Source organism: Microtus pennsylvanicus, chromosome 9 (assembly GCF_037038515.1).
Source record: "Microtus pennsylvanicus isolate mMicPen1 chromosome 9, mMicPen1.hap1, whole genome shotgun sequence".
NCBI classification, from domain to species: domain Eukaryota; kingdom Metazoa; phylum Chordata; class Mammalia; order Rodentia; family Cricetidae; genus Microtus; species Microtus pennsylvanicus.
The window spans coordinates 22,996,538-23,023,505 of NC_134587.1; positions in this window are offsets into that span (position 1 = coordinate 22,996,538).

The window sequence follows — 26,968 nt, forward strand, 5'->3', positions numbered from 1 at the left end:
AATATTGTGGGCTTGCAAGCCTACACAGTCATCTATCTGTTCTTCACTTCTAAACCCATTGGTTTTCACCTTAACCTCCACTGGAAAAAACAGCAAAATCTGGGAAAAGCTGTTTGAAATCAAGACCAGCTCACAGTTTAAAGAGACTCTGTCATCTCTTCTCTGTTCATCCTTTCTTCCCACTGTGAGAAGGGCTGCATGTGTGCTGTCAGCTCTCTCACGGAGTGTGCAGATGATTCAACAGATCATTTTTCTTTCCCTCCACCTTACATTTGTAGCATTCTGTGTTAACTCAAAATGTCCTTTTCACAGATTCTCTCTTCCGTCACACCTGCACACCCGGGCAGCAGCCGTTATCATACACTGACTTCATGAAACTCAACTATACACAACGGAAAGGATGCAGAGTCTGGCCACCGCCTCTGGGCTCAGCTTTGGAGAACACGGCCCTGGCCCTGATGTTCTTCGGGTTCCCTTCCTTCTTCCACCATTTCTAATTAGTTTTCCCAATGGAGAAAGGAGATGAATTATATTTTAATATCCAGAGACTAAAATTAGTTTATATTTTAGCAAGTTAGCACTTCTAAGCAGTTGATTTACTCTTGAAGCTGCAAAACCTGTGAGCTCGCAATTAATCATACGTTGGTCATTTTCTTTCAAAAATGTTCGGTTTGGCTGTCTGTATCATAATAGGAGAAAACATGTAATTTATGCAGTTTAGAAATTATAGCCTTGTGTTTAGCTGTGTTGTAATATATTTTCTCACACGCTCATTGTTCTTAACACTATAAAAGAATGTCATTTCCCTGGGATTTATTTAAGCTAAACCTTTAGAGTGAGACCTCAAGCAAAACAGCAACCCCTTGGAACTGTGCTTGCTTTTCTGCTTTGTTGGGGTGTTTTTCTAGGATATGTTTTGACCACATTTAATTTTCACGGCAACTTTCAATAATTATTTTTTAGATACAGGCGCACTGTCTATGCTTTATTTTCACAATAAGAATGCTTCGTCTTTGATATTCTCATGTGCATCTCACATGTAAAAGCTTTCTGTTAATATTCACAGAATACACAAAGCAACTCCCCCGCGGCAAAGTGATAATTTAAAGATGCTATAAATTCAAGGGAATAGATGTATCTTAATTCACTGACTTTAAAAAAAAGCACATATTTGAAAATCCAAAAGAGTACATATTTTAAGCAGTTTTCCCAACTAACCTTTGCCAGAAAATTAACCCCCAAATTGTTTGACATCCTTGAATAGTATATCACAATACTGCCAGCATACTGATCACTCACTGTGTCTGAGACAAATCAATTAGCCTGCCAATTGTATTCATTAGAATTCATTCATATCTCTATAAAAAGTTAATTAAAAGTAAGAGTGAGGAGGAAATCATGTCTAACATTCTTATTAAATCCAAACCACCAAAGTAATTTCAAATTTAAATCAACAATCATTACTTAGACTCTCTTTCCAAAAAAAGGAAAATATACCTGAAATCAGATATAAAGCCATTATCAACCCAGGACTCTTAGATAAAGAATTCCAAATTAAGGTGTATATCAATACTGTTATTATTCTGTTATTATTTTAAATGTTTACCCTATTTTCTTTTTCTGAGTACACTTCCCAGACGTGTAGAGATGCCTTCTCTACACATCTATTCACCCATCAGCATAGGTGAGTGTAGAAACTAGCATTGGGCCTCCTTTTTTTAGAACTGAGTGTCACAAAGCTTCTAAAGATGAATGAGAACACAGAGGAACCAGGGAAACATCACAATGAAAACCAAATGAAACCATCTCCATTAAGGACAACTGCTTAGAGAAAACAGGTGCCAAAACAGCCCAGGCAACAAGCCGAGGTTTTCCTATTCCTGAAAGAGTCTCTGTCCCCAGCCTCCTGAGTGCCCCAGGTAGAGCTATTAAAAGCAAAAGAAAAAAAACAGTGTTTGAACACAAAACACTTTGATTATAATATGAAGCTCTCGCTCAGTCTCTCAATTTCATCCATATTGGGCAAGATATCCAATCCTTTTGTTTCCAGAATATCAAAAGGAGAGCCTGTGCAAAGGCAGAAGAATCTTCCTGACAAGCCACGGGAAGACTTAGACTCATTTCATATTCCGTTCTTGGCACTGGGGTCTGGGTGGAGGTGGGCAGGTCCACCCTGCCTTTCAGTCTCATTAATCATTTGGCTTTCCCTGGCTGCTCACTGCATCTTCTGGAGGAACCCTTCTCTTTATTCATTCAGACAACCCTTTGGATTAAACAGAGCCAGCTAAATGTCAAAGCAAATCTGAGTCTTGATGCAGATAATCATTTCAATAATATTTCTCCATTTGTGCCCAAACACCAGGGGAATAAAGCTTCTTTGCTGTCAGGTACGGTAAGACTGCAGTTGGTGTAAATGCTTGACACTGAGCCAGATGGCTTAGCCGCGCCTCAAACATATGTTCAACAAGCAGGCTTGCACACATTGGAATTTTATTATTTTGAACTGGTGAGGCTTGCATATTTATTTACTTGACCCCCTTTGGTGTCGCTTTGGTATTAAAACAATCAGTTGTAAAGCTTCTCCAAGCAATAGGGTAGGGCTAGCTTATAAACTCCTTGTCCGTTTCACATCACCACCCACAGTCAAGTATTCCTTCTCTCACTGTCTCCCCTTGATAACTTAAAGAAGAGGGTGGCAAGGTGTGTGCGGCTGAGGAAAGAGGGAAGTGGAAATTAAAGGCGAGAATTCTGGCCTACCCTATAGATGAAATTGAATGTGCCCTTTCCTGACCAACTCTTTGCCTGACCTGAGGACAGATAATTTTCTCAATTATTACCATGTATATTTCACCTAGGAAATCTTGTCTGCGTATTAACAAAATCAACCATTAAAATATACACCTGCACGTGCCCTTCAAAATATCACATGTAAATCTGTCTACCTATCTATCTATTTTTCCATCTAAGTAGCTGAATAATATACCTGCGCATTTGGGTATGTGTCTATGCAGTACATGTTAATGAATGTATATATGATTGTTCAACATGTTTATATATACAATGTATATGGTTATATATGCTGATGTGTACTCCAATTTGCATATGCATATGTGTATATGCATGCTTATGTGTAAGTTAAAAAGGAAAACCTGCATCACTAGCTTTATCAGGAAACATTTGTGATCGCTAAAAATATTAATCATGCTGCTAATATATTCCTCAAAATATAACTTAAGTAATTTTACTGCTCAGTGGAAATCATGTTTGTATAACAGCTAATTACACATTAGTTAATACGTTGCAATTCAGTGTTTTAAAAAGGTCAGAGAAAACTGGCAAGATGGTTCAGTGGGTAAAAGCAATCACAACAAAAACCCGAGGAGCTGAGGTCCATCTTTGGAACCCACAGTAGGAGATAACTGATTCTCAGGGGTTATTATATAAGCTCCATTTGTGTTCCGTGACACACACACACGCATACTCACACACACAAAATAATAAGGAAAAATTAATTAAGAATAAGGGCTGGAGCACAGATATTAAAAGCCAGGAGCAATGCAAACATGAAGAGCAGTTTCTGCGCACAGTTTGTACCTGATGGAAATGAATTTTCACCTTCGACGAAACAGTGTCTTAGAGTCCAATAAGTACATGGTAGCTAAAAGAAAGAAATTGGTGAAAAGAGAAACCTTACCCAAATCAAACATTAAATGAGGTATAGCTTTTCAAAAACGCTAGCCAGAGAAACCACTTGTGTCTGTGCTACATGTACAGCTGTTATACCGAAGTAAACCTTTGCTGCAAAGTTGGCTGTGTCAGAAGAAACCACTGGGAGATTTAAATATACCAGACCTATAATGCTGATAATATGGTGGTTTTAAACACTGTTAGACTCAAATGTTTTCATTTCACAATAAATACCTTGACCCTGTTGTTGTCCAGAACTACAACTCACACAAAATTAAACTTACCTACACATATAATTTTTATTTAATTTTTTTCATTTTACATACCAACCCCACTTTCCCCTCCCTCCCCTTTTCCTGCCACCCCACCCCACTACCATTCCACCCCTATCCACTCCTCAGAGGGGGTAAGGGCTCCCTTGGGGAGTGAATGAAGTCTGCCATACCAAGTTAAGGCAGGACCAAGTCCCTCCCACTGTATCAAAGCTGAGCAAGGTATCCCACCATAGGAATGGGCTTCAGAAAGCCAGTTCATGTATCCAGAGTAAGCCCTGGGTCCATTGCCAGGGGCCTATCCAACAACAGATCAAGCCACATAACTGTTACCCACAATCAGAGTGCCTAGTCCAGTTCAATGTAAGTCCCCAGCTGTCTGTCCATAGTTCATGATCTCCCACTAGCTCGGGTCAGCTATCTCTGTGCTTTCCCCCATCATGATCTTGACCTCCCTTGCTCACATGATCCCTCTTCCCTCTTTTCAACTGAGCTCCAGGAGCTCAACTCAGCGCTTGGCTGTGGATCATTGCATCTACTTCCATCCGTTTCCGGATATAGGTTCTATGATGACAATTAGGATAGTCACTAATCTGATTATATGGAAAGCATATAATTTTTATTTAAATGTTTTCACACAATATATTTTTATAATATTGTTCCCCTCCTCCATCCCCTCCCCTGTCCTTCCCATCTTCCAACCCACTCAACTCCATGTTGTTCTCAATCTCTTAAAAAAAAAAAGTTCTCAAGACAGACAAACTTAAAAAAAAAGAATAAGCCAAAATACCTAAAGAAAACTAAATATACACACAGTGTTTATTGTTGTTACTACTGTTGTTGTTGTACCCTTTCAGTCCCTTATGAGCTACCTAACCTCTGCAATTACTCAAGTTGAAACACACATATCTAAAGCTTAAAAACTAGCAACCACATAAAAAAAAAACCGCACAGTGTTTGTCTTTGTAGACCCAAGTTACCTCCCTCGGAATGATTGCTTATAATTCTATCCATTCACCTGAAAATGTCATAATTTCATTTTTCTTAACACCTGAATACCCTTCCATTGTATAAATGTACTCTGTTTCCATTGTCCATTCATTTGTTGGTGGATATTTTGGCTGTTTGCAATTTCTGTCTATTATGAACAGAGAAGAAATGAACATGGATGAGCAAGAATCTCTGCAATATGATGTAGGATCCTTTGGGTATATGCCTGAGGAATATAGCTGTATCATATATCAACCTTCAGTGTATTTTCAGACATTCACACTAATTTCTAGGCTGGTTGTACCTGTTTCCAGTCCCACTAGCTATGACTACATCTTCCACGTTTTCATCTTCACCAGAATGTGCTGTTGTTCATTTTTATTATCTTGGCCATTCTGACGAGGACAAAATGGAATCTCGAAGTAGTTCTGATTTACCTTTCCCATTTAATAACTTTTGGTTTTAATGCCTATGCTATTGGTGCTTTGTTTAGAAAGTCTTTTCCTGTTCCAATAAGTTCAAGTCTATTTAAACTTTCTTTTCTATCAGGCTCGTCTTATTTTTTAAAATATTTCTTTCTATGTACATTAGTGTAAAGGCAGGCAGCTTCTCTGGAACTGTAGTTAGAGACAGTTGTAGGTGCTGGGAATTGAACCATGGTCCTCAGGAAGAACAATCAGTGTACTTAACCACTGAGCCATGTCTCCAGCCCTAACCTGGTCTTATTAATGATGAGGTCCTTGATCCACTTGTAAAGCACCTGACTGCCTTTACACAGTACTTTTCTTTTCTTCCTTTTAAAAAATCTATGTAGCTCTTGGCTGGCCTACTACTTCTGTGTAGTCCAAGGTGACCAGGACATTTTAGCAATTCTCCCCTCAGACCCCTCAAGTCTAAGGTGAGTAGATTCATCTCCCACCTGGCTTTTCAGGAGTCTTTATAATGTTCTAGACTATAACTATCATCAAAGAATATTACACTTGGGATTTTCTCCAGTATGAGAGCAAAGAGAAAGTGGCAATCAATATCAAATCACAAACTGCTCGTAAATGAAGATGTACTTTAAAATAAATTCTCAACTTTACATATTACATATCTTGGAATTTATTTTCTTCATACACCTACAGAGAATAATTCAATTTTGAAATGATAAGCTTTAGATTGTGTCTTTGCAAACAGGTAACAACATAATTTCAAAATCATAAATCCTAAACTAACATCAATATAAAATATAGTTTAATTTAAAATGTAATTCATGTTACATTTCATATTGGTTTAATTATATTTTATAATAACCCACTACTTCAAAACAACATTAAAATTTTTTGCATAGGAAACATGTTCTTCTTATGTAGATATAGGTATTAAGTAAATGCTATTTACTCATAATATTGAGTTTACATGAGGTTTTTGTGTCAGCCTAGGGAAACAGTACAACTGCCTTTGGAAATGAAATATAAAACCTACACAATTACATCTTTATGTTGCATGTGACTCACTGCACTGAGATTAAATCATTCTAGACTTTCTAAATTCTTCACTACAGCTATGCTGAGGTTTTCCATTATATATGATCTTCTATCAAAGGTTTTAAAATATATTAATTCACCTTTGTGCCAGTAACTGTGTCTTACAATTTATCAGAAAATATCTTATTTGATACATACCTCTGATAATTCATAATGATACAATATAACATGTATATGTAAACACACACACACACACATATATATGCATTTTACGTATTTTGCCCATTCTCTTCTTTAGACTGCCTAAATTTCAGCTGAAGACTCATTCCCCACAGATAACATAAAGACATGATCTGCCTCTTAGCCTCTTCACTGTTAAACATTTACGGTCTGAGAAAGTTCTCTGCCAAGTGTGAGACACAGACGTAATTGTTGCCCATTCCTTTGTCGTGATGGCTTTGTACTGAAGTCTAGTGTGTCTTTCTCTTTTGAAAATATCTTCATGTCATTTGGCCAATTTGAAGACTCCAACACACAATGAAAAAGGACATAAGACCAAAGCATCTACAATACAGTGTTATGCCAAAGCTTCAGAGAGCGACTTCCTAATCAAATTAACAATAAAATAGCTGTGATTTGAAATAGGAACAAACTGTAGAAACATCTTTAATTTCCAACGGTCCTGTGGTGTAAATGACTCCATCCCAGAAGATCTCCTGCCAACTATCTGCTTAGTCTTACAAAGCAAACCTGATTCTCTCAAACGAAATGCCTGTCCACACATGACCATGCATTTGTGGTGGGGGATGGGAAGGGAAGAGTCAGTATCCCAGGCTTTGTTGCTGGAACAGTGGTACTTAATATCAACTACACATTCTGTGCTTTGGATGCAGGTGGAAGGAGATGACTTGCAAAGATCGGAATGGTAGCAACAACATGGCAGCAATAAGCATCTAGTGAATGGCTTTCTAACCATTATCCCCTTCTGCCTCTTCAAAAACAAAAAAAATTGAGTTCACACTGCAGGCCCAGATAACTAACAGTTTTTAATACCCTCCAAAGAGGAATCATTGCCAAGTAGATGAGAATTGTCCCTATTTGCAATATAAATGGTCGAGTATCTAAGACAATGGCCTAGGTATTTGTTGTGTTTAGTTAAATATTTTGTCTTCCAACAACAGCTTTTGAAGATCTGTGTTTAAGAAATCATTCAGTGAATCCTACATAATATTAGAGCCTTCTGGCTGATGTTAAACATTGCATTGAGGAGAATGCTTTTCACATGGAGCTCAGCCTTTACTCAGATACTGGGCAAACCGCTTACCAATCAAGGCTTTCCCGCCTGAAGGCAATTGTTGAAAATCATGTCCTGTATGGGTGGGAATGTGATCTTGGGCACCATCAGGAGCCACCCAAGTTCTAGCACCATTTTTTTTCACAATGTCTTCTTAGTGCTATGATATTTGTACCCACTTCTTATGGAATTATGATATTGTTTGAAAAGTGTTCATCAGTCGTTTTCTATGACAAATCAGCACTACCTCTGAACTGGTCAAGTATTATTATTTTAATCCAAAAGCAGATTTCTTAGGTTCAATGAGAAATACAGCCATTTATTTTAAAAGGCTGTTATCTGAATACAAATTCTCCGCTATCTGAATTGAACACTAATTCATGATACATAGAAATGTGTTACTGGAGAAAAAAATGTTTTTAAATTAAAAATACATTACTGAATATTATAGATAATAACTTCTGTAATGTGTATTTATTCTTAAAGCGTTGTATTGTATTTAGTCATTTATACTTCATGTGACTGCTGCATTAATATGTTGTTCTCCCCTCCCACCCACCTGCTGCCAATATAGTGCACAGGAAAAAAAAATACAACGAATGGGAAACCTGAATAAAGACCAGGAGCCTGTTTCTGAGCCTGAGACGAGTCATCCTCCTAAAATGCAATAGGCCAACATTTCTCAGTGACTCTCAGAGCTCCAGACAAAGGTAGTCAATGATTCATCTTCATGACAGCCTACTCTCAGTTTCTTTCCTTTTTTCCTAGTGTTTAGAACCCATTTTCATGCGCTCTGAAGTATGCCTTTTCCACTTGAGTGTCCTCTTCATCTCTTTCTTCTGCTCTCTCGCTGACCATGTTTCTCCACCACACATTTTCTTGGTTCTGCCATCCCTAACCCCCTTCCACATGGACACCCACACTTGGATCGGCACCTGTCCTCCTGCCATTCCATGAAGAGACAGGACCGTATGGGAAACATGCCTACCTTTATTTTTACTTGATAGGTCCCATGAATTTTTTCCTATATCAGCTGAAATATGAGAAATATAATAAATATATATAGTTTTTGAAGTATGTTTGTGTGCATGTATGTGTATGTATTTGCTTTTAATGACTCCTCTAATCATAGTGGTATCATGACCCTCTTAAAGTGAGCATTTGTGGCTTTAGAGAAGGCTAAAATTCTTCAGCCAACATAAATGAACTCACAGTGATTATGACAACATGTGCAAGACCAAGGAAAGCTCAAGCCACACAAAATTCCAGCATGGAAGAGAGGATGTGTGCACAAATTTTGACACCTATCTGAGGGACAATTGACATTTGATTGTTGCTGGGAGAAGAAATATCAGTTTTCTTTAATGGTGTTCAGGGTACACACTACTTACTAGTGGATAAGGGGGGGACAAATTGAGTGGCTAGAAAAGGGGGATCTAGTAGGAGTTGGGGAAAAAGTGAACACAATCAAAATACATTGTATGAAATTCTCAAAAAAAATAAAAATAATTTTATTATTTATGAGCAAAATCACAAAAACCCTCAGCCCACAAAATTGATTGTTGTTCTGTGTAAAACATAGAATTAATGAAAGCATAGAGAATCACTCTAGTAACTTGGGCTAGATATGGATCTCTGGGTTAGCATTCTACAAACATTACTAGCCTGAAGCATCTCACTCCCAAATAGCCTATGGGTAAATTGTAGCAAGTTACCCGATAGTTTTTTCTCTCATGTATTCCTTTGTTTTGACATCACCAAAGCTTTAGATTCTGAGACACTGAGCCTCAAATACACTGAGTTGTTGCCATGCAGTAGTCAAAGAGCAGTGATGGGAAATTGTGTGTGGTCTTTGGTGGTGTGGAAGGTCCCTCTGTCTATGTGTTGCTTTTATTGGTTAACAAATAAAGAAACTGATTTGGGCCTATAACAGAGCTTTAGAAGAACAGAGCCAGGTGGGGAAAACTAAAACAGAATGCTGGGAGAAAGAAGTCAGAGAGACGCCATGGAGCCACCACCAGAGATAGACGTGCTGAAACTTTGCTGGTAGGCCACGACCTCGTGCTGATATGCAGATTATTAGAAATGGGTTAAATTAATATGTAAGAGTTAGCCAATAAGAATCTAGAACTAATGGGCCAAGCAGTGATTTAATTAATACAGTTTTTCTGTGATTATTTTTGGTCTAAGCTAGCCAGGTGGCCAGGATCCAATAAGCAATGGCTCCTCCTACAGTTTGGTGAAAGATGGTGAGAGAAGATTCATGCCTGTTAGGGATTTTGTTCTGAGTTCCAGATACTCCTCAGGTCTTTTAGTCAGCTTTGCATTATAATGAACAACGTAATATCACCAATAGTAAAGAAAAAGGGATTTTAGAAGGTCTAGTCCATAATGATTGGTTCTTTTGCTTCAGGGTCTTGGATAAGATAGCTAAACATGCCAAGGCAAACTGCTTGCTTTGTGACCAAGAAGAGAGTAGAGATAGGAGAAACAAAGCTCTCACAGCCTAGGTCAGACAACAGAGGAATCTGGCTTCTAGTGTTTGTTCAGGATGGAAGTAGCAGCCACAACAGGGCTGTGAACTTCTAAAGTAAATGAACTCACCAACAAGACATGAAGGCAGAATGGCAAAACTGTAGAAGCACTTCCTTTGGACTCAGAATTTCCCCGTCTCTGCCTCTCAGCATGGAAATGACACCGCTACCAGACCTGGCTTTTATGCGGATGCTGATAGTGCAAACAGAGATCCCCATGCTGTACAGAACACACCTTACCTAATGAGCCGTTTCCCCGGCCAAACTGTTTACTATTGACTTGTGGTGTTTCTGTCTTTATTGTTTTATATAGAAATGTTTCCAAAACAATAGAAGTACAATGTGCACCATCTCTGTTATGTATATTACAGATATCCTCAGTTCAAATGGTGAAGAACCCTGGCTGTATTCTTTTATCCTAGCTTCTTGTTTAGGAAAGATAGATGTGCTGTATTTAAAGATCAAATCACAGTTCGTGTCTGGATAAAACGAAATATTTCTAAGTAATTAGGGTTCAGCTTGAGTTCACCGGCTTATCCAATTTAACCTTCCTTAAACGCTCCATCTCAAATACAAAGGTAAATACAAGGAAACTGGAAGTTTCAAATCCCTTCTGTGAAGTGTGAAATATGAGAAATCAACCTCATACTGCAACAGCCACAGTTGACTTGGACGAACAAGTATCCAGAGCAGTTTGAAGAAGATGCCCTGACTGGGATCTATGGGCCAGGGTGCAACCCTTTCCCATACCGTTCTACATGACCATGGGCAGGAACTGACGTGTGGAAATTGTGTCTACAGTGCCAAGATGTGGTAAACACGAAACCCTAGAGACTGCGCCCTGGTAGGATGGAATGTAATGAGAAGCTACGTCATCAGGAAAGGCCACTTCGAACAGTACAGAGTCTAGGCAAGGGTGACAGCATTCCGTCTAGGCCTCCTCCCATCCTTCTCCTCTGTGTGCTGGCTCTAGAAGACCCAGCAGCCGCTTTGCAAACTGGGGTAGAAGAAGAAACAGAGAGAGGATATCAGCTCAGCCACCTCTCTCAGGCATCAGTAATTTACCTGAATTACCCCAGCTGAGAGAAGAGGAAACCTTGGTTCTCATTCAAGTTGGGCACTGAACATCCATTTACCATTGCCAAACTGTTCTGAAAGCGAGAGTGCACACAGAACCTAACATAACCAAGGACTGGGAGCAATATGGAGTCTCAGTTCTGAGAGTCAGAGCGAAGGCCAAGCTTATCATAATGGGAATGTGAACGTTATGGAGTCTCCATATATTCAACCAATGGCAGAAGAAGAAAAAATTCCCTATGGTTCATATTTTGAATAGAAAGTAGAATAGAAGAATGACATATATTTTGATCATATTGCCCAATCTCACCACTGCAACACAGCAGTACGTGTAAGCTTTGTGGAGACCTCAGTATCCTTCCCATGTAAGGTACATGTGAATGTGTTGCCTTCAGAATTGAATATTTTTCTGCATGGAAATCTCTTTTCTGAGGAGTGAGAAATGAGGTGAGATCACATTTGACAAAACTCGTTCAATACTAGCAGAAAACCACAATCAGCATAGCCTGCTCATTGTCCAGCTAAACCCTTCAAACCCACAGCACGCACAGAGGTTAGCAGCCAGAGTGGCGTGAGAGTAAATCACATCCGCATTATAGCAAGATGACCCATGAGAAGATAGCTTAAAGGTAAGTAGAACAATGAAACGATCTGTTCATATCATTTATATTCGACACTACAAAAATTTTTCAGACATCAGCAAGTATGCCTGATTTTAAAATAGTAAACATTCTGTATCGACATGAAAATGTTTTCCTTTAGAACAATGAGACCCTTGAAGGCTGCAGACAGCATCGGGCCTATGGGTAAGAGTCAAAACGAATAAGTGAATTAGAAACAAGATTTTCCACCGTTAGCTAATCTACCACCCTAAACTGTTCGAGAGATTCTAGGTAAAGGAGTTAAAAAGCGAATATGTTACGGATAACAAAACAAAACTTCATGGCCTTCAGTTATTCTTTTATCTTTGGCCTCATGATTAAATTTGCTCCCCTTGCCTATCATATATGAGGCCTAAAGTTCAATCCCCAACACTGACAGAAAACGAAAAAAAGTGAAGATGAGGAAGTAGCTTGGTTAGGAGAATACTTGAATCCAGAACACTGGAATAAAAAAACAGAAAAAGAAGAAAGGTGGGGCTAGGGAAGGAGCTTGGTTAGGAGAATACTTGAATCCACAATACTGAAAAAAAAAAACAGAAAAAGAAGAAAGGTGAGGCTAGGGAAGGAGCTTGGTTAGGAGAATACTTGCCAAGCATTCGGTAAGCCCCAGGTTAGATTCCCAAGTCTGCACTGGTGGGTGGGAGGACCATAATAATCTCAGCACACAGTAAGTGGAGTCAGGAGGATCAGGAGTCGCCCTCCAATACTCAACAAGTTCCCTGCCAGCCTGGGCTAGGTGAGATCCTGCCACAAAAAGAGAAATCTTTCCTCAATATTATTACAAAATAGCCATTTACATGTCTTCTTCTAGAAGTTACTTTGGGTAGTGATCTACGTTTTCTTCAAAAGTCTATTCACTTTGTACAATCAGTTTCCCCTCTCACTAATTTAAAGGAACATTAGCATATACATAATGTGTGTGTGTGTGTGTGTGTGTGTGTGTGTGTGTGTGTGTGTGTGTGTATTCCTGTATTCCTATATTCCTTCACTAGCTTCCAGGCTCTGAATTTCATTGAGTTAACGACCACATCTTTGTGGATGTGAGAACCATCTTGTGGCTTTACACTTTGTAGATTGTCATTAGAGGTCACTTACTCTGCTGCCTACACTTGACCTACTTGTGATCAGGAATTTGTTGAAGATATATGAATGTTCTGTGTGGATACTTTAAAGACTTTTTCAAAACACACAAATCAAATCCCCATTGTTTTCGATTTCCCATATCCACTTTGCAATTTCCCAGTTTTTTCATTTTGGCTTTATGGGGAGTGTTTTCCATATCTACAACTCAAGGCTGTAAGAAATGATCTTTATTCTTCCCTAACTGAAATTAATTTTGCTCTCAAGTCCCCACATCCCCTGATGCTGAAAACTTTCCAATTTATGTTCTTCCAGGTGAAACGCAGACTCCCTGGAATAAGTATTAGGGAAAATTATTTCTCTGCCCACCCATTTTTTTCCTGCCTCTTCTTCTGCAGTGGGGGCGGGGTGAGGGAGTAATGTCAGCTGCCAGAGACTTAGCTATGATTCTAGGCCTAGTGTCAGAGCCTCGGGGGTTTTCCATTTCCCTGTGTTCAGTGTCCATCACTGAGGCCAGCCAGTCCTTTCCTTCAACACTGGGTGACGAGTCGGAAGTCATTGTGGCTGGCAGACATTTTTCTTGGAGTGTATCTTATAATCTTGTCTAGCATGCTTCTCTAAGCAACTCTGAAACTGTGAGGTAAAACCAGACACTGGAGAGTCTGGACAGATTGCCCACACCTATTTATAGGATTCCCAGAGTCTCTCTTCTGCTCGATGTCATAGTAGGGGGAGGCCATACTAACGCAGTTTCAGAGTTCCCCTAAAAGGAAAATGTGTTCTACCTACCACCCTGTTGCCTTTGTCTTTGTTTATGTTTGAATCCTTAGCCACATTTGCTAGAACAACATCAAATATTTGTTTGAATTTTATCACATATATTTACTGATGTATGCACTGCGTGTGTGCATGCCTCCTCTAGCAAGCATACGCTAGTGCATTTGTGAGTTGAAGAATAACCTTCTAGGAATCAGTTCCCACCTTTTACCTGTGGGTCCGAGGGATCCAACACAAAACAGCAGGCTTGACAGCAGTCACCTTTGCCTGCTGAACCATCTTGCTGACCCACGTCATGTATTTATATCAATCCGTTGGCCTATGGAATAAATTCTAAGATCTTATTTGCCCAGCTTTTTTAACCAGATAAGCAAAATTGCGTCGTAAGTATCAGCAAACCGACTTACTCTTCCCTGGGAAGTTCCGTGGTGCTGACTCCAGACGACTTTGAAAAGCACCATCTCTTCCGATGATTTACAGCCGCCTACTTAGCAACTCTACTACTCATCAAAAAGTGGTGATTTTCTCATCTATCTTAAAATCTGGTGTGTTGGTTTGTTTATGCCAAACTTTAATTCTACGTGATGAACTTTCAAACGTGATTTTAAACTGTTGTGAATAAAAGCAAACAAAAAACTCTCAAACTACAGTTCTGCCAACTTCCCTGTTTTGTCCTTCCAGAAGGTTCTGCTGAGCACTGTGCTCGTCCCTAAACATGTCAACTGAGATCGTTTCATCCCTGCTAATTGATGCCTTTCAAAAACAACTTTCTCTGCTTGGTGTCTTCTCTTCCACTAGTTTTCCCAGATGAAAACCACCATCTTAATTTCCAAAGGAGGGGTGGGCTTAACAAAGCACACGAAGAAACACCACATTGCTTCAATAGCTCCCAGTTTAAGCTTTTGGCATTCTTTCCGTTGCTGTGTTACTTCCACACCTGCACGTGCAGCGATGGGTAGTATATGCTTTCAGGAGCTTTTGGTAAGATAAAAGTACTCTCCCGCTCCAGCTCACACACATTTGCTAAACAGTCATTCTTCTCTACTTGACTCTCCTTGCTGACGTAGCTCTGTCTTGTTTTTATTTAGAAATAAAATCTACTTGTGCTCGTCTCATGTGAGGGGCGTTTTTAAACATCAGTCTTGTTTCTTTTTGGAAATTGAAATGACCTATTAATAGCATCGAAGAAGTTTATTCTTTATATTCTCATTTGTTCAGTTTTAGTATTTTCACATTCCAATTTGTTTTTATATTAGAGGGTTTTTTTTTTTGATGTTTTCACTGCTTTTTACTTACTGGTAACTTACATATAATTTATTTGCTTGTTATTTTATAAAATATATGTAGCCATTTGGGAAATTTTATTTATGGCTCTTAATATATTTATATATGTAATTTTTATCCATAATGCCATGTAAAATAGAGAGCTTCACTGTTTTTACTTTCATATATTTCTGAATCTTTCACAATTTTCCTAAATTTTTAAATAAGAGCTCATGCAAACTTAAACCGTGTGGGTATCTGTTCAGGATGAAACGGTGAACTCACGATTCTCACTAAACTCTCAAACGTCGTCTCTCATTATACTGCAAACATGTACACCAGCTTACACTAGAGAAGGAGGAACTGGCCATATTGCTTCTGCTAATTACCCTGTGACAAAAAGAAAAAAATCTTCCTGCTACCGAGGTGAAAGCCAACACTCCCAAGGAAAGCAGCAGGACCTTTATTCTCGCAAGGAGAAGAAAGAAAGTCTCCTGGACTTCAACAAGGAAATCTGCTGTTTGTATAGATCCCTCGCCATGACACTTGGTCACACTGTATCATCTGTCTGTTTTCCTAAAAACCCTTTCTCTTTTCCCCAAGCTGCTGAACAGAAGTCGGCTTTGAGGACAATAATCCAATCTCATGTCAGCAGTTTCCCTTCGAAGGGAACTGTCACTTAGTGTCAATTGTAGGAATTTGTGTCAATTTCTGAAATCAGTTCATATTTGCTCTGCAGTACATCATTTTGCTCTTGTCTCAAACAACGGAAGACGTACCTAAAAATGTATTGAATATGACAGTTCCATTCTCTCGTGCAGGTGAGCATGACAGATAAAGGTGAATATTTTAGGTGCAACGTAAACACCTAACTAACAAGACCCAAAACTTCAGTGCTTGAATTTTACTTCGCATCATTTTCACTGGCTAAAATAAAGTGAGCTAGAATTGGCATATCCTTAAATCCTTTGTCTTCTTATTTATCTTTGGATTTATCTTTGGTCTAAGCTTTGTTTATCTACAGAGCACTTATCTTTTACTTACAGCATAGAGATGAACACCATGAATGCTTGTCATCTAATCACAGTGTCCTTATTGGGTGATAGCTTTCCTGTCTTCTACACAACAAACTATAAATCGATTTGCTTTTCTGAGAGCAGAGGAGTTTACATCACATCACTGCCTGCCTTTCCACTCTCTGGGAATGGGGTAGCAGAAAGCAGACCCCTTCTCTGTGAAGTGTTCTCTCTGCCACTGAGTGGATATCTTATTTGGCATCATAACTTATACAGCTAAAATGATGTTCAGCTCATTTTCCAAGGTCAGTTCTTTCTGAAAATTAATAGGCGATCCAAACTGAGAAACGTGGGAGAATCTATCAATCTTAAATTCTTTCTGCCCCCCAAATCTAAGATTTTTCCTAGCATCTACATTTGTTTTGCCCTAAAATGGAACCATGGAAAATTTAGCACACCACACTGTGTCAGTAATATAAGGATTAATACTCAATATATGGAGAATATATGAAGGAATATGTCTTTTACGACATTTCTTTTTATGAGTGAGAAGGGACCTAATAAATTACTTTATTAAATCTCTTCTCACGAGAGAAGATAAATGTCATCAAGGGCTTAAGGTCTCATGCATTACATATAATGTACAGTTCTGTCGATCTTCTATATTTCTATATTTTGTCAAAATCATCCAATGGGCTTTACTTCATCATCAAATAACTTTTTTTCCTTTAAGACAAAAAAAATGAAATAATGTGTTGAGAAGTGAATATCTAGCTTCATTTAGTTTCTTTCCCAAGTTGGTGCGCTGCTGGGTTACTCTCCTCTTACATTCCACTTCCTATTCCTGTCTCCAAATGAGGATCACCGTAGGGACGATTTTTTTTAAATGTTTAGGGGTAGAGACGTTTAGATTCTCTCATAACTGCTCCTTCTGTAATTTTGGTGCTTGTCTGACATGCTATGACTCGCAGAAACTTATTCTTCCTCATATGGCATTTTAGTAATCTTCATCCGACATTCTATAATATGTGAAAAACTCGAAGGTTCCATCTGTTGGGACGTAACTAAGTGGTAGAGCACTTGTCTAGCATGTCCAAGGCTCTCTGCTCAATCCACAACACGACAACATAAACATTGTTTTAAAAAAAAATCACAATTACCATTTTGTTATTCTCAAGCCACAGAACGTAAAAGCTCTCGAGCCTATAGCTTCTGTCTTTTCATTACCATCCCCACTCTTCCAATTTTTAAATGCTTTGACTAAACTTCATAATCTTTCAACTAGACAATTTTTATAATATGCTAACATGATGGCTTTAAAACATTCTTCTATCATTATGAAGAAATATATTTAGATTATGGCTTACTATAGACATATATAATTAAAAGCAAATGTAAGTTGGTAAAATAAAAGTTTCAAGAACTACTCTGAAAATGTGCACAATGACATTCTCTATTCTATTAAAGAAAAGCATTAGCTTTACAGTCTTGCTGAGGGTTTTCTCTCTGTAATTGAAAGTCACTGCTACGTCCAGCCGTGGTTCTTGCTAATGAATTTCCAGCACTGACAGCAAAACACTTTTGTCTGACCTACTGATATAGATACCTTCTCCTCTCAAAGACTTTCTCTGGGCTACTAGATTCTGATTTAACTTACTAGTATAGCTATAGTCAGGAATCTTCCTGTGTGTGCTACAAGCCTACAGACCTGTTTAGTCCACATTGTAGCTATGTGTCTTACACATATGCTTCTGAGACTGCCCCCTTTAATTCTATCCATTTTCTATCCCTCTAGGTTTTGCTCAAAAAAAAAATCCCTCTGCCCTTCTATAAATAATTTTCTAACTCATCCCCTAACAGAGCTACTCTTGTTTTATCCTTGCATTGCACTTTTATGAAGTTAAACAGAGTTATTCACAGGACCCACTCCCCTAGAGGCCCTTACCTTGCACACATAACCCATCAAATCCAATATACTCTTAGCAGGGCGATTGCTGCCTTGTGGTTGACTCTCTTCAAATTGTCTGTGTCTTGGTGTGTTCCCTATGAATGTTTACGCTTTCATTCATTAGATAGGTTTCCTTAAGATTCTTCATTACACAAGAAAAGAAGCTTCGTTTTCATCTAGAAAGGAGTTAATGACTTGGCACTTGAGTTCCAGCACGAGCAACCATACCATTAACACACTAGCTACATATGTGGTGCAGACATGTTCACCTGCTGGACAGCAGAAAATGAAGGTTCCTGGTGGAGAGAGAGGCGGGAAGGGGAGGGACAGCTTGTTCTCTAGCTTTCTGGAGAAGGAATCTTTTGGCTAGAGAGGAAACAGACAAAAACGATTTCAGAACAGGTTATCTACAAATTGAAAAGAAGGGTCCTGAGGAAGAGGGAAGTGTTTAGAGAAATCTTCCTCATCTACTTTAGGGTCACAAAGAGTCACAGGATGAATCATATCAAGTGAAACTACGTAGGCTAGAGACTACCAGGGGACCCAGAACTGGAAACAGAACAGTCTCCAAAGTTCAGACAGGGTGGTGGGCATGCATGTCTTACCCATCCATTGTCTAGATCTTGCTGAACTCCTAGAGAACTCAGAAAAGTCACACTTTAGGAGCAGTTGGATGAACTTGGGTAAAAGCCCTTTTGAATATGGCCTAGCAAAGCTTAAGATAAACAGACAAAACCAAACAAGAGGACCTTAATATAATACTTCATGACAAAATACAGTTTAATCTTCTTAAAGAAAAATTTAAAAATCCAAAACATTCAGTTGTGTGCTCCATAATATATGAAGCTCATAAAAGTTAATATAATACAAATATGACTACACAAAGAAGTAATGAAAATCTAATCCGAGCCAGAGAAAATCAGAGCAGAGATGCCAAAACTAGAAAGTATGCTTTAAGATTTAAAGGAAAACATAAACTTAATGAATGTGGTGTTAAATAGAATAATTTAAAAATCAAATGTAATTTCTAGAGCTGAACAATGCATTTGAAATGAAAAAGTAAGTAATAGGTTTATTAATACATTAAAGCCTCAAGATGAACAAAAATCAGTGAACTAAATGTACTAACATAAAAATATATTCAAATTGAGTCTCAAAGAGTGTTTGGACTTTCATCATTTGTAAATGGTACTAAATGGCTTAACATATGTGTGTATTTATAATTAAAGGAAGGAAGGAGAATAGGAAAGAGCATAACAAAATTCATGAAAAAATAATAACCAAAATATGTAATTTTCATGGAATTCATTACCATAAATAACCAAAGAAAGCCTCAACAAGGAACAGCATAATCAAGCTTGATAGAACAATTATAGAAAAAAAAGCTTTAAAGGACCAAGGATCTGTCTGTTGTTACATAGAGTGAAACAAATACAAGGTTGGCTACCAACTTTTCATCAAGTGCACAGGTCAACAAAGTGCTGTTTATAAAGTGAAAAAAAAAACTCAACATACAATTCTAGATTAGGTGAACACTTTTAGGTTAAATAACACTGCAAAGATGAAGCAAAAGCTAAGAGAATTCACACCCAACAGACTAGCACAAGAGATGTTTAAAAAATACTAACTGGTAAAACAGCAATCAAGCTGAAAGAAAATTCATGTTGGTTACACATGTAAAGAAAAGCATCTCACAAAACTGGAGAGATAGCTCAGCAGTTAAGAGCAAGGACTGCTCTTCCAGAGGACTCAGGTTCAATTCCTAGCTCGCATATGGCAGCTCACAACTGTCTGTAACTCCAGGATCCACCACCCTCACACAGACATACATGCAGGCAAAATACCAACATACACAAAATAAAAATAAATTATTAAAAAGAAAAGAAAAGCATCTCAAGTGACATATATTTGTGTAAGGATGAAAGATACTTTTATTGCCTTAACAACAACAAACTGGTACTTCAATGCAGAGAGAAATACATGACAAAATAGCACCCAAGGTGTTGGAAGAATGTAATGTTCTACTACTGTGGTGAGTCCTTCTCACTAGATGTGAAACCTGACTATCTCATGAGATGTCAATGCATGAATTTTAAAACCAGTGGTTGGCTAATGGTGACCTACAGCCCATATCTATCCTGTATTCTGCTTCTGTGAGTTCTACAAGCTAGGAGATTTTATGTTTACCTTTAACATGTTATTTAAAGAAGTAAAAGATGCCATGGACCTCATATAACATACAAAGCAAAAAGAAAAGAAAACTACTGTTTGGCCAACCTTAGAGTGATGTGTAACATGGGTAGAGCACAGGCCGATAGTGAAGATAAAGTAGAATATGGAAAATGCTACATACTTTTAAAAGAATGAAAGGAGAACAATAAAAATGGCCAAGATTTAAAAAGAGAAAATAAATCCCAAGAGGATATATAGTTTAAATGAAATTTTCCCTTCTAATAATAATTCCTCTGAGAGCCAAATGGTCATCTGACAAAAAAAAAATACAACAACAGGTATAAGAAGCTTCTTTTGAGTTTTTGGTCAGGATTTTCCATGAGACTCTTAAGAGATGACCTTCCATTACTATTACCCTGGGTGATAGATAGATATATATGATAGATTGATTGATAGATAGATATGTTTGTAATGATAATTAATTTTTTAAAGACCATGAATTTGAAAAATAACTAGGAAAAGTACATGGGAAGTTTTGAATAAAGGAGAGGGAAGGGGTATAATTAATTCAGAAAGATAAATTTTAATAAAAGAGGAAAAGAAACAACAAAATTAATCCTGATAAGCATGATAGTGCTGCGAATCAAAATGTGGGCTCAGTGTATATATGTTTTTTTTTTTAATTAAACACAACAGTAACTACCAGCTCTGTGGGTCAATTATTTTACCAATGTGTCTCTACTTCCTCATTTGTAAAAGAGAGTAAAGGATAAATTTTTTAAAGAAATCATTAGTATGAACAATGTAGGTTGTCTATATTAATATCTACAAATAGTCTTTTTTTAGATGAACCATAAATACATTCCCTTTAAAGAAACACATTATTATTATTTCATAATGATAAGACAGTCATAAAGATGAAAATTGCTGGACATGTATGTTAATAAAGAAAATACACAAACAACTAAAGAATACAGGAAGAATGTTCTAAACCCTAAATTCTGTTGAAGATTTCAACACTGCTTTTTCAGCAATTTATAGATCTAAGAAACAGAAAACTCATTGTGTAGATGATTTGAACTATACTATCAATAACATTGACCAATTTGATTATAGGAATCATAATCACTTAATTCCTGAGGTAACACATTGAACTTTTATTATAATAAATATATTGGTTATAAACAATTTGTCACAATATTAGAATTAAACTATGACATGGTATCTCCTATGTGAGTTAAGCAATAAAGACAATATAAGGAAAATGCTTAGGTATATGGAAATTAAATAATATAGTTTTAAGTTACTATACTGCCAAATGATGAAATATTATAAAATATTTTTAAGTAGATGAAAAAAAAACACAGCGTGCTTTTTATCCAGGCAATGTTTTGGGTGAAATTCATAACTTGACAAGTTTATATTCATAGAAAAGAACATTCTAAAAGTCATTAGTTATGCAAGGAAAAGAAAAAGGTAAGATCAAAAAAGAAAGGTAATGGGAGACAATGATAAATAACTGTGTCCAAATTTATATATCTCATAGTCTTTTGAGGGGTATAACTGATACCTGGGTTAAAAGGTAATTGGATACCAAGCCACAAAAAAGCTCAGAAAAGATTTGGGGCATCTCTCCCTGGTCCATGATTTCACAGTTCAAACACAGTTAAATCTTGAGGATTTTTACCGTCTTTGCCAACCAGTTATGTGCTCACCACCATGGTGAAAAGTTTAGCCCTAAAGGGCAAGACAAAATACTTGTTACAATGAAAGTGATACTATAGATTCAAAACACTTGATGATAAGTTTAGCTAAATGTAAACAATAAAAAGTATTGAAAGAACTCAAACACTCTTAATTTCTAAGGGAAATATACTATGTTCATGAACTGGAAGATTGGCAATTGCCAAAGTGTTCATTTCCCCCCTAAATTAATTTACATGTCTTTAAAACTCAAATCAAAGTTCCAAAAGTGTTAGCATGGGAAATTGTAAAAAACTTTCTGTTGATAAGATTGACATTTCAAATTCTTCCTCTAAAACTACAGTAATCAAGGCACTGTGTAATTAACAGCATTACATATACACAGATAAATGGAGAACAAATGTTCCCAATAATAAATACACAGAATCAACTGTTTTTGGCAGAGATGACAATCAGCCAATGAGAAAGTAGTTTCTAGGAAACACTGAAGGACCACTAAGTGTCCATTTGTGTGTGGGAATGCATGTATGTGTATGTGTTTATGTGTGTGTGCATTTGGACACCAGAGTTGGATATCAAAGGACTTCCTCAATCATTCTCCACCTTATTTTTGAAACAAGATTCCACAAGAAGCTCTCTGGTTTGGCAAGCCTGTCTGGACACAGAGGTCCAGGGATCTTCCAATTTCTCTACCCTCCACCCCCGGCACTGGAGTTTCGGACATTAACGGTTGTGTCCACATTTTTATGATGCAATCCTCACATTTAAGCAGCAAGCACTTTTATGAATGAGTCACCTCACCAGCCTCCTATATCCATTTTCAAATATGAAGTTTCCCCATCTCACACCACATACATAACTTCATTTGAAACAGGTCCAAAAATAAATAATTATAAAACTTATGAGTAAAATAAAGCAAAACTTCCTGATTTAACAGTAGTTTATTTCCAAATAAACCCTAGAGAAAAAAACTATTCTAAAACACATACTAAGAAACTTTCATTTTAAAAGACATTGAAAAATAGTCACCTAATAAGATAAATTATTTGTATTGCCTTACATGACAGAGGACTTAGAACTGAGACTACATGAGAACTGTAACTCAGTGTAAAAAAAAAAAAAAGAAAACAAGCTTCAAAGATTGGTGGAGGACATAGGTTTCAGGGACGGGGACTAAATAGCTACTAAACTTGTGAAGAAATGGTTGTCTTCACTAGTCTTGGGGGAAATACGCATTACAATCACATTATGCAACAGTACAGTTTGCTCAAGGGTTGAAATTTAAATGATTGACTACTTTAAGCTTTTGGAGCAACTAGAACTTTCGCGCAGTACTTGTAAGAATGCAAAATGGCACAGTCACTTTGAAGTCATTTTTGTCAAGTTAAATTTGCATTTATCATAATGCAGTATTTTTGCTCCTAAGTATTTATTCCTAAGAGAAATGAAACATATGTCTACATAAAGACTGGTTTAAAAAATTCACAGCAGCTTGATTCATTATAGTCCAAGCCTAGAGACAATCCAAGTGTCTATCCACAGTTTGTATGTGGATAAACAAACTGTGTGCTAGCCTTACAGTGAAGTACCACTCAGTAGCAAAATGGAATAAACTACTGAAATGGAACATAGATGAATGTCTGAAACATTATACTGAGCAGAAAAGGCCAGATATAGAAGAGTGCACACTGCGTGAATCCATGTACACAGAATAGTGTAGCCAGAATGGAAAACAAAGGGTACCAGGATTGGATACTGGCACTGAGCCATGAGTGGAGCTGAGTTTGCACAGATGAATAAGTTTGTCAAAGTTCATCAGTTTCGAACACTTAAAATTGAGAGCACTTTATTATATATGAATTACACCTCAATAAAAATTAAAATGCTAGAAGATACTTAATGATTGCTTTAGAGTTTAGTTTTCTGTCTCCTGTTTGAAAACACTAGCTGTGTCGTTGAATATTCTCAGCTACTTGCATAATATTTGGCAGACAGTACGTAAACAGTAAATGGTAGATGAATAAAATACACAAACATCCGAATAAATAAGTAAGTGATACTGAATATTGTCAGAAAATGCGTAAGCCATTTAAATGTAAGAACAGGGCCAGTGAGATGGTCCAGAGCACTACGGTATTTGCCACCTTGTGAAGCATGTTTGATGACATGAGTTCAATCCCTGGAACCCACGAAAAGGTGGAAAGAGAGAAAAGACACACCAAATTGCCCTCTGACCTCCACACCTGCTCTGCAGCACACAAACCCACACACATATCAAAATCACACAAAAATAATAGGTTTTGTCATTTTTTGTTGTTGTTGTTGTTGTTTTTCAAGACAGAGATTCTTTGTGTAGCCATGACTGTCCTTGAACTAGCTCTGTAGACCAGACTGGTCTTGAACTTACTGAGATCTGCCTTTCTATGACTACTGAGTGCTGTCATTATAGGCGTGTGCCAGCACCACCCAACTGATAATAGATATTTTTAATTATCTAGAATGGGGGCATTTTAGAGCAATTCACGTTATGAATGTTTTAAGAACCTACATGACATGATTTCTGATAATTCATCATTAGAAACAAATAATTTTGAATATGGTAATCCTAGCAGTCTGAGGTGGAGGCAAGAGAGTCAGAAGTGCAAAGCTAATGTCTGCTTAATAGTGAGTTCAAGCCCAGCCTGAGCAATATAGGATCTTGGTATCAAAAACAAAAAGAAATGAAATAACAGCAACAACAACAAAAAATTATTCTGACCAGAATGAATGGCTTACCCAAGACTCAAAATTTCCATTTTTAAATACATATATATCTGTATGGGTATTAAAAAATAAAATCACTAACACCAGCTATTAACAACACTTCAATTGTACTTTAATTTCCAGTAAATAGATATCAGGATAGCAACAAGGTTTGACCTCTTGCTGTAGAAAAGAGAGAGACTTTATGTGGAATACCACTAGAGAACACTAGTATGGGTGGGGGGTCTTGGGTGATTTAAAAGGTGTCAAGCCATCCTCTGTGTTTGCATAGGCAGTGATGAGCTGGAAGGAACAGAAACGGTATCAAGGGGAAGTGGGATATATCTTTTGATCCCTTTTTATTTCTCTCTTAGAGAAAGCTATAGACTGAGTCAGCCTGTCTCTTGGAACATTCCAAAAGATGATTCTCTGGGACAATGGCCAACACAAGAACCATCTGTTTGGGAAGTTAGAATGTAGTGCTTCTCAAACTCTTCTTTCCTTTCTCCTCAAACCCCACTTCCAAACTGGCACACGCTGTGGTGAGACCTCCATGAGCTTCAGCTAAATTGATAATAAATTTCATGTGGACTTAATTGACATTAAACAAGTAAAACAAGCACTGCATTTTAGAAAGTATTTCTTTTCTTCCAGAATGCCCATACCAATTGGAAAGCACAAAGATAAAAGATATAATCCAGTTAAACCTTGGATGGTGTAGCTGAGAAAATGCATCAAATCATACTTCACATTCTTCCCCCAAGACATCATCAATCTGCTTTCCCAAGCAGTGTGGCAGTTGAGCAGGGCCATGGACCAGTTCTGGGAAAGTAGCTATGTGTTCCTGGCTGGGAAAAGGCGGCGAGAGGCCCTTTTAAGATTCTTTCTTCTGCTCTTCTTCCCTAGTTTGATTGCTACAGACACTGATAAAATAGTGGAGGTACTCTCTGTTTGGGACTTCAGAGACCCTAAAAGGACACAAATAGAAACAGGTGGAAATAACTTTTGTTGTGCAAAGTCCCTGATTTAACTTAATTTCACCTGTAGTGACAGATTATAGCTACTACATATATTTTTTTTAAAACATCCAAGAACACAAAGAAAAAAAAACTGTGTTTTAGGAGAAATAATGGGAGTTTCTGCAATGCTCCTCCCTCGGCTGCACTTCAAAGACATGATGCATGTGCTTCTGGCTTGGGCAAGCTGGTAGCCAGTTCACTGGGCATTGTCTGTGGGATTTGAGAAAGACTGAAGTCATGGCAGGTCCAGAAACTGATAGCCAATTCTAGTTCACTGTTAGCTGCAAACATGGGGATGATATACATATTAGTGGAAAATTATTCTTCTATCATGTACAAGACTCTAAACTAATGTCTAACACTATTGGAAAGAGGAAGCATTTTATTATTTGTTTGTTTCTTGGATTTTCATCTTGTTTTGTTTTGTTTTTAAGACAGGGTCTCTTGACAGCCTTGACTGTCCTGGAACCCACTCTGTAGACCAAGCTATACACAGAGATCTGCCTGCCTCTGCCTCCTGAGTACTGGTACTAAAGTGTACACTGACACATGGGTTTATTTTACTGTTATCATTTTTACTCAACAAATGCATACAAACTTTGAGAAGAGATAATCGTGTTTTTTATTGATTTTATTGAGCTATACATTTTTTCTCTGCTTCCTTCCCTTCCTTCCCCCTCCCCTTCAACCCTCTCTCATGGTCCCCATGCTTCCAATTTACTCAGGAGATCTTGTCTTTTTCTATTTCCCATGTAGATTAGATCCATGTATGTCTCTCTTAGGGTCATTATTGTTGTCTAGATTCTTAGGGATTGTGAATTTTAGGCTGGTTTTCTTTTCTTTATGTCTAAAACCACTCATGAATACGTACATATAATATTTGTCTTTCTGGGTCTGGGTTACCGCACTCATTATGATGTTTTCTAGCTCCATTCGTTTGCCTGCAAAATTCAAGATGTCATTATATTTTTCTGCTGTGTAGTACTCCATTGTGTAAATGTAATACATTTTCTTTATTCATTCTTCAGTCGAGGGGCATTAGGTTGTTTCCAGGTTCTGGCTATGAGAAACAATGCTGTTATGAACATAGTTGAGCATCCTTTGGGTATATACCCAAAAGTGGTATTACTGGGTCTTGAGGAAGGTTGTTTTATAATTTTCTGAGAAGTTGCCATACTGATATCCAAAGGAGCTATACCAATTTGCACTCCCACCAGCAATAGAGGAGTGTTCCCTTTACACCAAATCCTCTCCAGCATAAT